This window comes from Podarcis filfolensis (assembly GCF_964270895.1).
Source record: "Podarcis filfolensis genome assembly, chromosome: 8".
Lineage (NCBI taxonomy): Eukaryota > Metazoa > Chordata > Lepidosauria > Squamata > Lacertidae > Podarcis > Podarcis filfolensis.
Window position 1 is genome coordinate 19,699,962 of NC_139611.1, and position 16,253 is coordinate 19,716,214.

Here is a 16,253-nt window from a genome sequence, read left to right on the forward strand (position 1 = left end):
GGGGCTGGCCAATGTCTGCCCAGCGCGAGGGGCGCTCTGATTCAGGGCGCCCCGCCCGCCGGGCGGCAGGCTGCTATCCGCAGCGTGGGGAGCCCTGCGGGGAACTCCTGCAGGGCTCCCCACGCTGCGGATGTGTTCCCGAAGCGCCGGGCGCCCTGAAAACAGAGCGCCCGACGCTCCGAGAAGCAGGCTGCTATCCGCAGCCTAGACATCCCTGCGGGACCTCCCACAGGGCTGCCTAGGCTGCGGATGTGTTCCCGAAGCGCCAGGCGCTCTGCTTTCAGGGCGCCCGACGCTCCGGGAAGCAGGCTGCTATCCACAGCCTAGACATCCCTGCGGGAACTCCTGCAGGGCTGCCTAGGCTGCGGATGTCTTCCTGAAGCCTGGAGAGTGAGAGGGGTCGGTGCGCACCGACTGTTGTCACAATTTCTGATTTAAGTTCTATCAGTGCTAAGCAATATTATTTCTAGTGCTCCCCTGGCTATGCTGAACAGGACAGCTGTCTTCTGAACCCACCGCCTTCTGGAGCTCCCACAACCGCTAAGAGACCAGACTCCCATGGCAGCCACCCTTCAACTGACAACCTGACAGGACCCTGACAGCTTCCCCGCCCCCTTAATGGTAGTCATCTATATTTTGAATCATTATCATATACCAAAGATCCTAATCTTTGGGTTGTACCCCATTAAGTCCTGCTCAGAGTAGACCAATCAGAATCAATGTACCTACGTTATGCCACATTCACACCAGACATTTAAAGCACTATGACACCACTTTAAACATCAACAGCTTCCTTCAAGGAGTTCTGGGAGCTGTTTCTATTAAGGGTGCTGAAATTCATTCAGTAAAGGTAAAAGTAAAGGGACCCCTGACCATTTAGGTCCAGTCGTGGCCGACTGGGGTTGCGGTGCTCATCTCGCTTTATTGGCCGAGGGAGCCGGTGTGCAGCTTCCAGGTCATGTGGCCAGCATGACTAAGCCACTTCTGGCGAACCAGAGCAGCGCACGGAAACGCCGTTTACCTTCCCGCCGGAGTGGTACCTATTTATCTACTTGCACTTTGACGTGCTTTTGAACTGCTAGGTTGGCAGGAGCTGAGACCGAGCAACGGGAGCTCACCCCATCACGGGGATTCGAACTGTTGACCTTCTGATCGGCAAGTCCTAGGCTCTGTGGTTTAACCCACAGCACCACTCGCATCTATTTTCTGATAAGGGTGCTGAAATTCATTCAGAGACCCTCCTATTTCCCTCACAGAACTACAATTCCCAGAATTCCCTGGGAAGAGGAACTGATTGTTAAACTTCTCTTGAGAAGGTATTACTCCCATCTACATGGCTTATACATAACTGGGACACACCTAGTTTAAACAAACCCATCTACTGCCACACAGGTCATATGAGTCTCAGGTTTGGGGAAGAATCAGAATATCCAAGTAGGGATTACCAGCTGCCATTTTGGGGAAAAAGAGAGCCACTATATTTCCCACATGCTTTGTCTTCACCACTGCCAGGCATGCTTGGTCTCAACATAGCTACCTTCATGAGGAAGAAAATGCACAATAGCTGTGAGGATGTGATTAAACAGACGTTCTTTCCCCTGAAAGTGCAGAGATCCAATTCCAATAAACTGTGAACTGCCATGGTTTGGCAAACACTCTTCCTTGAAGGAAATGTGTGCTGGTCCTGTGGGTTACCCGAGAGGCATGGTCAAAGTCCGGTCCGTGGTCAAAGTTGCAACGTGGAGGCAGTCCGTAGTAGCTGAAGCTGGGTGCAGGGCAGGGAGTCGGGTGAAGTCAGGAACAGGCTTGCAAGCAGGGAGCGAGGGTGGGTCAGGAGCTCAGGCAGGAAAGCAGGACAGGGTTCAGGCAGAAACTAGCAACCAACAATGTTGCTCCCGCAACTTGGGACTGGGGCTGGCTGGCTTTTATCTGCCCCAAGACATAGGGCGGCCCCAATCCTCTGATGACTCGCCTCTCCTGGCCTGGAGGTGAGCACTCCTCCTGCAGGAACTTAGTTCCCTCTGCCTCTCTGCCTGAGCCTCTGCAGCTCAGGAGAGGCTGGAGGGTTACCGGACCCAGAGGCAACCTCAGCTTCCCCTGACGGGGCTGAGAGTGGAGCACCTGTAGGCAATGGGTCCTCCATCACCTCAGGAGCCAGAGCAGACTCAGCTGGTGGCTGCACCTGAGGATCCAGCATAGGTGAGGACCCTTCAGGCTCAAGCCCCAGCCCCGGCTCAACCGGTTCTGGAGGCGGGGACTCCTGTGCAGGCTGGGATCCCTCAGGTTCAGCATCCGAGTCCAAATCCCAGGCCATCACAAAATGCTTTCCTGGTTGATGGAGGACGTCGTGTCCCAGAACCCATGAGACATGTCCTCTAGATGCACAATCCATTCACACAGACATCAGGCCTGCAAGTGTGTCCAATGGCCGGATGGATGATGGGAATTGTAGTTCAGCCACAGATTCCCCACACCCTGCTCAAAGTAGACCCAGCTTGGAAGGAGGCTTCTCCTCTACCTTCATGCTACCTTTTAACAGAAACAAATGTGCACGCATTGTTCTATGATCCGCCCGCTCGCCTTCCACAAATGCATATTATGTGCAGAACCTCTGGCTCATTTAAAGTGCATTTCTTTAACCTGTTTACAGTGGGTTGGAGGGGAGCGACAATCTCAACCCTCTTCTTTGAAATGGTGTGTGAAACTCTGCTATCTGTTCTCTGTAACTCTTCCAGCTCCTGCTCCTGATGTATAAATATGTGGTTATTCTGGACTCCACCTGTACGATTTCCATGTGATACCTGATGCTCCTGTAATCTCTGCCTATATATTAAATATCATTTTTTATACTAATAGATTTCCATTATTTTCTTTAAAAAAACAACTTTTTTTATTTGTTTTCACAAATATGAATTTATAACAAAACCAAATACCTGTACATATCCACATAAAGAGATTTCCCTGAATCTTGAGACTTCCCCATATCCCCTCCATGGGTCCTAATGTCAACATTTTCAACTGCGTCTTATATCATAGTCTATATTTTATATCTATTCATATTGCCCATAGTGTTTCTTACATTACAAGTGTTGTTAAAATCCTGCTAATGTTTTAATCTGCTTACAGTGGTCTCCTAAATAAATTATATTTCCCCCACATTCTTTCTTTAAAATTTTGTCTTCTTGGTCCCTGAGCCATTCCTCTCTGGTAGGGACTCTTCTTTCTATCTCTGGGCTAGTAGCATCTGTGCTGCTGTTGTCGCATACATAAAAAGTTTTTTCTGTTCCTTTGATATGTTGGTACCTACTTACAATTCCTAATAAGAAGGCTTCTGGGTGTGTGTGTGTGTGTGTGTGTGTGTGTTTTACAAAAGTTATTTCAAAGTTATTTTTCAGTTCATTATATATCATTTCCCAGAAAGCCTTTAATAATAATAATAATAATAATAATAATAATAATAATAATAATAATATCTTTACTGTCATTGCCCCCTCTCAGGGACAACGAAATTACTTGACTGCTCCATAAAAACACTAATTAAAACAATACAGTATAGTACAGCAAGGAAGATTAGATGACTTTCAAAGTCCAGGCTTCCCATTCAGGGCCGAATTTATTACTTTACATGACCACTACATATGTGATAAAAGGTACCTTCTTTTTCTTTACATTTCCAGCAGGTATTCATACTTGTTCTATGCATTTTTGCTAGCTTACTAGGAGTCAAATGCCACCGGTACATCATTTTCATATAATTTTCTTTCAGCATACAACATGTCATAAATTTCAGATCTGTTTTGCATAACCTTTCCCAATCTGCCATCTGAATATTATGCCCCAATAGATTTCCCTTATTCTCATCTCCCTCCTTCCCTTCCAGTAAATTCAGGACAACCGAGCAGGCAAGAGGATACAGACATGGCTAGAGGAAGGGCTGACAACTTTTTGAGGCTCATGGGCGCGTTTGGATTTTGGAGCAAGGGCCATGCGTGACCCCCCCCCCCCGATCACTTTTCTCACCTCCTCAGGATCAAACCCCTGTCTTCAGATATATATATATATATATATATATATATATATATATATAAACTAGAAAGCATATGTGTGTACATGCACATTTCGCCTTTTAAGGAATCTGGGTAAAAGTCAGACCCAGTAGAATTATTCTGAGTCTTGAAAAGCACATAGAGCTGAAACAGGAAGTTTGGAAGAGCATCACTTGCCCCACTTCCTCCTTCAGCATTATGTAGTTTTCAATGCAGCTCGTGACCAAGTGGGCAGTGAGCCCCCTTTGTGGGCACCAGGGCAAGACTTCAAGGGCACCATTATGCCCACAGATATTACGTTGACGAACCTGGGTTGAGAGAAATGTCAGCTGCCCCCTAGCAATATACCCTGATTATAGTCCATTAAGAAACTACGGTGTTAAGAAGTTTATAAATTTTGTGTGTGAGAGAGAGAGAGAGAGAGAAAGAAAGAAAGAAAGAAAGAAAGAAAGAAGAAAGAAAGAAAGAAAAGAAAGAAGTACACCATGGGTGGGCAAACTAAGGCCCAGGGGCCGGATGTGGCCCAATCGCCTTCTCAATCTGGCCTGCGGACGGTCCGGGAACCAGCATGTTTTTACACGAGTAGAATGTGTCCTTTTATTTAAAATGCATCTCTGAGTTATTTGTGGGGCCTGCCTGGTGTTTTTACATAAGTAGAATGTGTGCTTTTATTTAAAATGCATCTCTGGGCTCTTTGTGGGGCATAGGAATTCGTTCGTTTTTTTCCTTTTCAAAATATAGTCCGGTCCCCCACAAAGTCTATGGGACAGTGGACCAACCCCCTGATGAAAAAATTTGCTGACACACCCCCCAAGAGGAAGCTGTTATGCTGGTGTCTCTAAGTCACCTTCAGAATCCGAATTTGCTGGCTGCATTCCATCATTTGGTGTCATTTTATAAATGTGGATGCCAGACCAGAGAACAATGTTCCTCCCAAATCTCCAAACACATAACATTGCTTTTCTATCAATGCTGTGGCTTTTCCATCAGCGATAGCAAAGAAACAAGCCCTCTTCCCCGGAACAAGCCTTGTTAATAATGTCGGCGAAGATTGAATTTGCCCTTTTTTTCTATTATTTCCCCAGATGAGAGGTTTTAATATCATTAACAGAAAAATGAAATTGCCGGGGAACCGCCATTAACCTTCCCGCAGCGCAGGAGAGGCTTTCAGGGGTGAAATAAAATTGGATTTCATTTCCCATATCAGGTAGCTAAAATGCCTTGATGACTTGGCCTTTTCCATGCCCTCTTGATTCCCTGGGCTGGCAATCTGCCAATGTCGGCATTAAAAAGTTGTCGTCTATGGAACCAGGCTATGGCCCCATCTAGCTCAGTACTGTCTACACGGGCAGGCAGAAGCTCTCCAGGGTTTCAATGAGGGGACATTCCCAGCCCTACTTGGAGATTTTGAGTCTTAAGCCTGGGACCTTTTGCATGCAGAGCCTGTGCTCTGCAACTGAGCTACGGCCCTGCTGCAAATCAGAGACCACAACCAACTATTATGGAAAGATGCTTTCTTAATTGCCTGCATAAGCTCCCCAGCACAGAAAAGTTTCAGCAGGCATGCAGAGCAGTGTTTCCCCAAACTTGAGTCTCCAGCTGATTTGGGACTACAATTCCCATCATCCCTAGCTAGTAGGACCAGTAGTCAGGGATGATGGGAACTGTGGTCCAAAAGCAGCTGGAGACCCAAGTTTGGGAAACACGGGTAGAGGTGAAAGCGGAAGGTGCCTGCCAAATTTTTTATTGGCAAAGCATTTCACTGGGTCAATGACATGGTCGATGACACAGTTTCTTCTTGTTGTCAGATGAGCCTTGGCAACTCACCAATGACACTCCTGTGGATAAGCTCAGTGTCTGAGCCAGGAGATAAGGCAGGCTTCCTCAAACGCGGCCCTCTGGATGTTTTGGGACTACAATTCCCATCATCCCTGACCACTGCTCCTGCTAGCTAGGGTTCATGGGAGTTGTAGGCCAAAAACATCTGGAGGGCTGAGTTTGAGGAAGCCTGAGATAAGGGTTTGGACCCTAAGATACCTTGGACCTTGAGTTGCTCAGGGCTTTGTAAAATAAAGCCAAATGAGAAACCAAATTTGACAGGTTTGGCTATTCCTGAGCATAATCCAATCTAAATCTCAAGGATCAGGTCTAATTGATCCAGATGTGACCTTCCATCTGTCTTATCAAAGAGGTGGTGGTTACTTGGCTGTGCTGGAGGCAGGGGACTGTTGGTTACCATGGAAATTCAATTCCCCCATTAACCTGATTGGGGAAGACAACAGGGATTTTCCTGCCAATTGCCTCTCTGATTGAGCCGTCGAGCTTTGAAATGCGAAGGGGGAAAATGCGAGGCAAGGGTCAAGCTGAAAGCTGAGTCCAGAGCGCAGCAAGAGGATGTGCTTGGAATGTTGAAGGTCCCAGGTTCTCAACTGCTCACTGGGAGTTCCTGCTGAAAGAATTGCAATGAACTGAGCCAAGTTCAAGGTGTTGGAAGTGGTGTACATGTAGGAATGTGTTTAGGCACTAGGAAAGGGAATATTGTTTAGTTATTATCCTTCCTTGCTCACATTAGTGAGATCAGCAGAATGCCATCCTTTGCACCTTAAACTTGGAAGCTAAGGCAAGGTTGATTTAACCTTCAAGAAACAATAATCCAGGTTGCTTTAAGGCAGACTCAATTTTCCCTGGTATTACCCCTCTTCTCCCCCTTAGAAATAACAATCATACACACATTTTGTGAAGATATAAAAGTAGTATTTACTTACATAATCTAGCAGCAATCACAGTTGCAAAATGAAGGCAGGTTATAACCACTATCTAAATCACAAAAGGACAAAATGTAAGTTCAAAAATGGTATCTGACTTGCAGTGCTCAGACATGCGCATGTGTTCAGTTTGGGAAGCATGATGAAGAAAGAGGAGGCCACCCAGGAAGAAAGGAAGTATGCAGGGTTACAGCTTCCTGCCAAGGCAGACAAAGGAAGTGATCTCACATAGTTCATGTAAAATAATTTACATGAAAGCTCTGTGAGCTTCAGCCCCTTCACGTGCCCATATGGCAAAACATGAATTGTTGGTTTGACTGCAGTCATGTCCCACTGTACAAAAGCCCTATACAGCTTAGGTCCTGGATACCTGACAGGTAATCTCTTCCCTTGTATGCCCAATTGATCCCAGAGCAAGACAGAAGAAGAAAAAGAAGAGGAGCTTGGATTTGATATCCCGCTTTATCACTACCCGAAGGAGTCTCAAAGCGGCTAACATTCTCCTTTCCCTTCCTCCCCCACAACAAACACTCTGTGAAGTGAGTGGGGCTGAGAGACTTCAGAGAAGTGTGACTAGCTCAAGGTCACCCAGCAGTTGCATGTGGAGGAGCGGAGACGCGAACCCGGTTCACCAGATTACAAGTCTACGGCTCTTAACCACTACACCACACTGGCTCCTGAAGGTGCCATTTCTCCAGGTGGTCAATTCCATGTGGTGTAGTGGCACCGACCCTCCAGTCACACCTCAAGCAGGCACTATCTATTTCCTGTTATATCTTCTGGGGTTAATGAGGCATGTGATCCTCACCTTCCCTGAGCCTGCTCCAGCTGAGGAATCAGGCAACTCTTCCCAGAGCTAACAAGCCCCACCTGACCTGCGAGTCCTTGCACTCCTTCCCTCCAAACTGGCAGCTGTTCCTTCTGGAATCCTGAAGTCACAGTTGGTACGTCCCATTTTGCCACTTGAGGCAAAACAGGAAGTGCCACCCTCCTCTCCCACACCACTACCAGGTGCCACATTCACCACCACTTAGCCTCTTGCCTGTGGCACTGCAGCAGTGCTTGTCTCTGGGAAACGTGGTGTATTCACCGCCAAACACTGCAGGGGGCCTTTTCTGGGTGTTTGGCGTCGTTTTGGAGTGACTCGGATGGTGTCGGATTTTTGGCAAAATCCTGACCCCGGGGGTTAGGGTGCCAAGGGCTTTTTTGTTTTGTTTTTTGGTCTCTGGGAAACATAGTGTTTTCACTGCCAACTGTTGCATGGGGGCTTTTCTGGGTGTTTGGTGCCATTTTGGAGTGAATGTCAGATTTTTTGCGCAATGTGCCCCTCTAGTCCACTCTACGTGGCCCTCAACTTTCTCCAGAACATCCCCTTTCTCCAGGCCAGGCCATCACAGTCCCTGCTCCACACCCTTCCATGAGATGTCTGAGGTGAACTCTCATAATTTTGCTCACCTGGATGGAGGATAGAGAGGTGTCTGCATGTGTGTAAATTTAGCCTACTGTGCAAAGGTGATGTTTACATTATTGCCCTAGCCACTTTGGCCTCTGGCCACTGGCAGGTGGCCCCAGTAGATGGCCCAGAAGGGAAGATGAAAAAGCTTCCCCAACCCTGATGTAACAGAAGAAGAGTACTACCACTATTAGGCCTGCAGCTTATCTCTCAACAAGATGGCAAGATACGTCTTGCTACGGTTAGCTCTGCTTTAGAAAAACCTCCTGATGGATTACTGCAGTGTGTTGTTCGTCATTGGGCTGCCTTTACAAACAGTTAGGAAACTCCAGCCAGCCCAAAGTACGGCAGTGAGGTTATTAATGAGGACTGGTAGATATGCAGTTCACAAAGATCCTTGGGGAAAGAGATGGACTCTGAATATTGTAGGGGAAAAGGGGAGAGTCTCCTGATAACTCTCAGCACCCTTGTTGATTAGTCGTTTAGTCGTGTCTGACTCTTCGTCACCCCATGGACCAGAGCACGCCAGGCACTCCTGTCTTCCACTGCCTCCCGCAGTTTGGTCAGACTCATGCTGGTAGCTTCGAGAACACTGTCCAGCCATCTCGTCCTCTGTCGTCCCCTTCTCCTTGTGCCCTCCATCTTTCCCAACATCAGGGTCTTTTCCAGGGAGTCTTCTCTTCTCATGAGGTGGCCAAAGTATTGGAGCCTCAACTTCAGGATCTGTCCTTCCAGTGAGCACTCAGGGCTGATTTCCTTCAGAATGGATAGTTTTGATCTTCTTGCAGACCATGGGACTCTCAGGAGTCTCCTCCAGCACCATAAACTACAAACTACAAGTCAGAAGATGGGACCCATCAGTGTTGTGGCATCTGCTGCCTCTGCCTCACTTGGCCTAATCGTAAGGCTGGCCGTGCCACCTTGACAGATTTCTCCCAAAGTATTATCAAAGTGACTTATGCAGTTTCAGAGACCAAACCAAATCCGCACAATTAATCAACTCCCAGAGGTTGTGGCTTTCTCAGAGCACGTGCAAAGACTTGTTTTGGAAGTTAACTCCTGGCTGGGGAAGGGTTCATCGAAGAAATGCCGCAACCCTCCTGCGCTCTGCCTGTAGCCTAAAGCGAGTTTGATACAGCTTTCTGCTGTATCATTTTATTGAGCTCCGTCACCAAGATTAATGGGGCGCATTTGCATGCAATGCGGCGTATCATATCCAGGGTTCTCCTGCAGAGATGTGCAAGCCTCAGGTCAACTACAACAAAGCTCAAAAACGTGAAAAAAGCAAAGTAGAGACAAGTTAGTGCAGGGTTCATAAATATCCCAGAAGTGTCTGTTTGCAACATTAAAGTCCAGTGACCTTCATGAAGTCAAACGGGTGTTCAGTCTCAGCTATATATTTTCCTAACCAGACCTCTGTAAAACAGCAGGCACACATGTTTGATGTTAGCAGAGAGATCCCGGCTGGACCAAGGCTGTATATCTGGGCATTTGGAGAGAGCACAGGTAGTAAAATGGTTATCTGAGCAAGATGTAGGACGTTAACTATATATATATATATATATATATATATATATATATATATATGGCATTTACAGAGCTTCTTCAAAGCACACAGTAAAAAGCAGCAAACATTTTAAAGCAAATGGATAAAAAGTGCTTCTCTGATCTGATATTGGGGCCCAATTGCCTGCAGTTAAGCAAGATGTGTTTGGCTGGAGGATCTTAGGACCAAACTCCATATTATAAGAACCTAAAAAGAGCCCCATTGGATCAGCCCAGTTGGTTGCTGGACCAGCCTATTTGGTCCAGCATCCTATTCTCACAGTAGCCAATCAGATGGCTCCAGGAAGTCCCCTGGCAGGACATTAAAGCAACAGCCGTCCATCAATGTTATTCATAAGAGCCTAAGAAGAACCTGGGTCAACCAGCCTGCCTGGTCCAGCATTCTGTTCTCACATTGACCAACCAGATAACCATTATAAGAGAGCCAGCATGGTGTGGTGGTTAAGAGCGATGGACTCGTAATCTGGTGAACCGGGTTCGCTTCCCCGCTCCTCCACATGCAGCTGCTGGGTGACCTTGGGCTACTCACACTTCTTTGAAGTCTCTCAGCCCCACTCACCTCACAGAGTGTTTGTTATGGGGGAGGAAGGGAAAGGAGTTTGTTAATCGCTTTGAGACTCCTTAAGGGGAGTGAAAGGCGGGATATCAAGTCCAAATTCTTCTTCTTTTTTAAAAAGCTCACCAGCAGGACCCGAGTGCAGCAGAACTCTCCCCACTTGTGATTCCTGGCTATTGGCGTTCAGAGGTGTGCTGCCTTTGACAGCGAAGGGGGAACATAGCGTCAGGCTTCAGGGAATCTGACCCCCCCCGCCTCATGGCAGGCTGCCAGTAATGGAAAAAACAAGAAACTCTTAGCAAGGTATTTTATTCAATATTCACAGAGAGAGACGTAGGAAGCAGTGTCTCAGATAATAGCGTTGCTCCAAGTCCCACCCCCTCTGTCTCTCCTACTGTACGTCATCCCTGCGTCCGCTGATCTGTGCTTTCTGCCTCTGAGCTTTCTGTTCTGCTACTCCCAATGCTCACCTGGTCCTGGAAAGAAGAAGAGGAAGAGGAAGAGGAAGAGGAAGAGGAAGAGGAAGAGGAAGAGGAAGAGGAAGAGGAAGAATTTGAATTTGAATTTGATATCCCGCTTTATCACTACCTGAAAGAGCCTCAAAGCAGCTAACATTCTCCTTTCCCTTCCTCCCCCACAACAAACACTCTGTGAGGTGAGTGGGGCTGAGAGACTTCAGAGAAGTGTGACTAGCCCAAGGTCACCCAGCAGCTGCATGTGGAGGAGCAGGGAATCGAACCCGGTTCACCAGATTACGAGTCCACCGTTCTTAACCACTACACCACACTGGAAGGGGAGGGGTCAGGAATACTTTCTAAGGATGCTGAGTCTGTCAGCTGTCTCTCCCCCAGTACTTCTTCTTCCTGCTGCTCCCCTCCCAATATTTCACAGTTTCTCCCTTCTGCAGCCTCTATGACCTTCTGCAAACCACTGTTGTAGATCTCTTCTCGGGAAGGTTCAGGAAGAGGGGGCGGCGGTCCCTACCATTCCTCCTCGGTCCAGTCCCTGACACATAGTCATCATAGATCAATGGCAACATTCTGAGGGATTCTGCAAGGCCAATGACTCTGCAGAACTTGGTCCTGATGCCATTTCACCGGAACAAGATCTTGGCTTTCCAGAAATAGGTACTGGTGACAAACCAGGGATGAGCAACGCACTCGGGTTGAATGTTATCTGTTAGCTCTGTTCTGTCCCGTTTTCTCTTTGCTATGGTTATTGTTTTTATTTAAACCGTGAACCAAGACAATGTACATTGACCACTAAGAACAAAACATACGTTGCATATATTATTGCCAATTTATTGTGCTGTTTTTGTGACGTACAAATGGCATGAGAAGACTCGGTCTGTTTATTTGTATCATTTATCACCCCTATGATCCCTGTTTATAAAACTCAGTAACAAGTCGATTTAAAACAACTGAGAGGCAGCCCTCCTTCAAGAGAAGAAGAAGAAGAAGAAGAAGAAGAAGAAGAAGAAGAAGAAGAAGAAGAAGAAGATGATTTGTGGGCCTAGAGAAAAGCAGCACAGAGGTAAGGGAGAATTCTTACTGCTGCTTATCTGTTCAGCGTGGAATTTGCTTCCTCCCACTGGGCTTAGCCACAAACTAAGTGTGTGTAAGTAAATGATGCAAGACGAACTCATTACACGGCTGACATAGCAGAAGCTACCTGTGATTGCTTGGTGGGACGAGACCCTTAAGCCACCAGAGAGCTTATGTAAGAGATATTTTGTTTGACGTGGCACCAAATTTAATTTTAAATTTGTTTCTAGCCAATAGCACACGAGAGCCAACCTGGATCAGTGGACACAACCCCCTGATTGGCTGGAATTGTTTCAAGAAGGTCATTATAGTGTACAGATCAGAAAACAGAACTGTGACCAGTATATGAACAAGGAAAGTGGTGTGTGTGTGTGTGTGTGTGATACAAATTTAATAAACTACTACTACTACTACTACTACTTTTCACTCTCTGCAGCCTCTTGATTCAACTGGAGCAGTTTCCTGAGTGAACATTTGGCTCAGCCCTTAAATAAACAAGGAGATTGCTCAAAAATTGCTGAGGGTTGAATTATTCACTTTTCCAGCTCATGGTTTTCTAGGATGCTGAGCGATGCATTTTTGACCCCTGCAGAACATGCCATTTCTAATAAGGAAAACAAAGGGCTGTATAATTTTCCTGATGCTGAAATGAACGTAAAACAACAACTGGATGATTTAATCCTAATATATATTCATCGAGTTTTAGGGGAAAGATGGGATAAGGGTACATACTGAATAGCAAGAGAAGAGGGGGAAGAGAGAAAGGACGAGTGAATTGTTTTCAAAGGCATCTAGATATATGAAAATCAAGTTTTCAGCATGACCTCTCTAATGCCACTGTTGCGAAATTAGCAGCTGCTGTGACGTCAAAGGAAGGATCTTGCTTTCTGCTGTAGAGCGGCATGCCTTGAATTCACAATGACTGACTAGGCTTGTGTTGTGTTGCGTGATTGCCTTTGGATTCCTTCTGCGATTTCTACGTAAGGCAGTAGAAGTCTCAGTTGGGAGGAAAGCAACAAAAGCATGCCAGAAGCTACCTGAACCAGTGGAGGGTGATGGTCAGAAAGGCAACAGAGGACTCAGCTACACAGCTGCAAATAAAACGTTTTGAATGTGTTGTAAAGTGCAATGTACAATTGTGACACTAGATGGTGACGGTGAGCTATAGCAAATTCAATGCATTTTTCAAAACGATTTTTTTAAAGCATTTTAACGTTTTCAGCATGTGTGTAGATTCCACCCTGTTCTTCCCTCGCTGATTCTTTCTCATGTCGTGTGTCCTTATGCTTTCCTTCCTTCCTCCTCCTTCTCCAAGCCACTTTGCTTTGGATCTTTTGTTAATCTCTTGACCTGATGACTCTATGATGGTCCCATATAAGCTTCTACTCAGAATGGCTTTGTTTGCCAGGAATAAAAAACACCTTAAGTTCCTTTATTCTTTCTTTCTCTCCCCCCTTCCTCCAATATTATTATTAGGTTTTACAACAAATTTTAGCATATTCACTGCTGATAATATAATCACAAAATAAGTTTCCAAATGCCCCCCCACGACTTCTCCCAACTTCCCTTTCTGGTTTATAATGCATTTGCTTCTCCTGCATATTATCTTATTCCCTAATATAGTAGAGTTGAAATTATAGATCATTATTATATTTTATTAGTTAATTGTAAGTGTAATGGCTTTAGGGGTTGCTTGTGCGTAAATAGCCGCCGCTCTGGGCTAGGTTGGCTGGTTACACCATTTCTCGCTGGACAGCCATCCACTCCGTGGCTGTTCAGTCGCTGGCACAATCCGTCAGTGGGCGTTTCTTAAACCTTTTCCAACATAAAAGTTGTTTGACGCCCAGTCTCCTCCTACTCTCCCTGCGCGGAAGTCTTCTGCGCAGGGAGGGCGTGGGTAGCGGAGGACCTGTGCTCTCCCCGCTGGTGTCCAGTGAAGAGTCCCGGAGCCTGCTCTCTGCTTCCCCCATTGGCCCCCCTCTATCCCTGGTGTAGCGCTGATTTTCTTCCCCAACAGGAGACTTGCCTCTCTCCCTGCTTGGCCCCTCTCCAGCATCGTTGTGGGGCCTCGCCTCCTCCTCTAGTTCCGATGGCAGTTCCCTGACAGTAAGTGTCTAATCAAACCCGGCAAGTGAGTCTGTTTCTTTACGTTGCTTCTGTATATACATCACAAAAGGTTCACAGTCTTTTTAAAAAGTCTCTATTATCCTAACTTTCTTTGTTCTTTCAACCAGCAGTCTTGCCAGACTATTTATTTCTGCACTCTGCTGGTGTGTGTGTGTGTGTGTGTGTGTAAAACCCAAAAGGTCCCTTTCTCCGGCATCCTAGAGTCACCCAACCAGCATGTTGTTAGCATCTGTCTCCTACTCAAGAGACAATGGAGTGCGCTTCCAGGGGTGAAGAAGAAGAGTTTGGATTTGATATCCCGCTTTATCACCACCCGAAGGAGTCTCAAAGCGGCTAACATTCTCCTTTCCCTTCTTCCCCCACAACAAACACTCTGTGAGGTGAGTGGGGCTGAGAGACTTCAGAGAAGTGTGACTGGCCCAAGGTCACCCAGCAGCTGCATGTGGAGGAGCGGGGACACAAACCTGGTTCTCCAGATTACAAGTCTACGGCTTTTAACCACTACACTCTCTGGCTCTCCCAAGTGGCAGCACCCAAGTGACTTCCCCTGGGCTGCCCAGACAATAGGACTCCCCTCTCAGCCTCGCTGATGTGGTCCAAAGAAAAGCAGAGCAATACAATGCATGTAGGTCATCAACTGTAAAATTTTATTTTCAGTTTATAAAGCAATTCTATATCCTCCCACCACGCTGACAAAGAATTCTACGAAACAGTAGTCAATATCCGGAATCACTGTTCAGTGTTGGACATCATACTTGCTGAATGAATACACAAAGCTTCACAGCTTGTCTTTCATCGTACACGGTCTGGTACCTCGCTTCATTTAAAGATTTTCAGAGATTTTGAGACTAAAGATTTCATTTTGTACTTGTGATGGTTTGAAGGAATTCTATAAAGATTGTCTATTGCGTATGTACATGGTCATCGTGTTGCCTAGACATTGCTGACGTTCTCTTTGCAACACAGCGGTCCAAAGGAAAGAAGAGCAATACATTTGGCACCAGCTTGGCTGTCAGAGTTGCCAGAAGGAGGCCTACAAGGTGCCATCCAACCATCTTAGGGACTCCACTCCAGATTTGTGTAGGGTTTACGCCTAAGCCTTTTCTTTTCCCAAATATATCCTGCAAGGCAGTATAGGTTTAGGATGAGAGTTTTCCTTCTCCTAGATGGGCTACCTTCCCAGGTTGACGAGCCCCATCTGCCCCTCACTTTCCTCTACAGCACATGCAGAAACCACCTTCTTGACCGCTGGACCCACTATTGGTCTCATCTGCTCAATCCGCCAGAGCCTGTCTTTACACGCAGGCGAAGTCCCTAACAATCAGTGTGAAAGTAGAACTTTTTAGTCACTGAAAAAAGTATTCTCGCCCCTTTGTGCCTTTTGAGCCAATCAGAGTGAAAGGAGGTGAGTCAACCACCGAGGATTGGCTCCTAGGATCACTCTGGAGAAAGGCTGTGGGAAGAGCACCAAGGAGGAGTTGTTCTGCATGCTCCAAAGCTCCGCACTTAGGAACACTGAAAGCACAGTTTTTAGAGAATGGTGTGCAAGTTATTTTACGCACAATGGGAAAATGCAACTTAACTCACTCAAAATATTATACTGGAGCACTCGGAATGATTCACCTGTGTATGTGCCCAGAAAATAGTAGAAACAGATAGAGGTCTGCATTGATCTCTAATTATTATTATTCCATAATTATAGGATTATTGCATAATCTTAGAAGGTTGTATGTAACAGAAGGGGGCATGGCTATGACTACCATGAAGGAACCCTGCACTTCTGAATTCGCCTCTACTGTGGATATATATAGCCAAACTCCAACAGCATCAGCCTATAGACTCTTGAAATATTTGTATGGGCAAATCTGACCAGTTGCACGATGGCATAGTAATATCTCATTATGCATGGTGATCCCTGATTGGCTAGAAGAAGCCCCCAAAGTTTGGCAATTTCCCTGAGCTAAAGGTTTTGTGTGTATGTGTCTGTTGCCATGGAGGGGGGGAATAAGACCATTAAGTCTAGAATCGAAAATTACCTAACGCTTTCACTGTTATCTCTGATGAACAGAGAAACACATACTGGCCACCGGCCACTGTGTCCGTAGCGTTACTTAAAGAAAGAACAAAATCCAGACCTACAAAGGTCCCTTATGCAACTCTGGCTTTTAAAAATACCCCGTTAAATATTTCATGGTT

At 46.2% G+C, this 16,253-nt stretch overlaps 1 long non-coding RNA gene across 1 annotated transcript in view; it reads right to left on the bottom strand.

Annotated features, from left to right (window-relative positions):
- The window catches only part of LOC310769578, a 136,203-nt gene that overhangs the window by 59,810 nt on the left and 60,140 nt on the right, over positions 1–16,253 (bottom strand). The gene's annotated exons all lie outside the window — the stretch shown is intronic.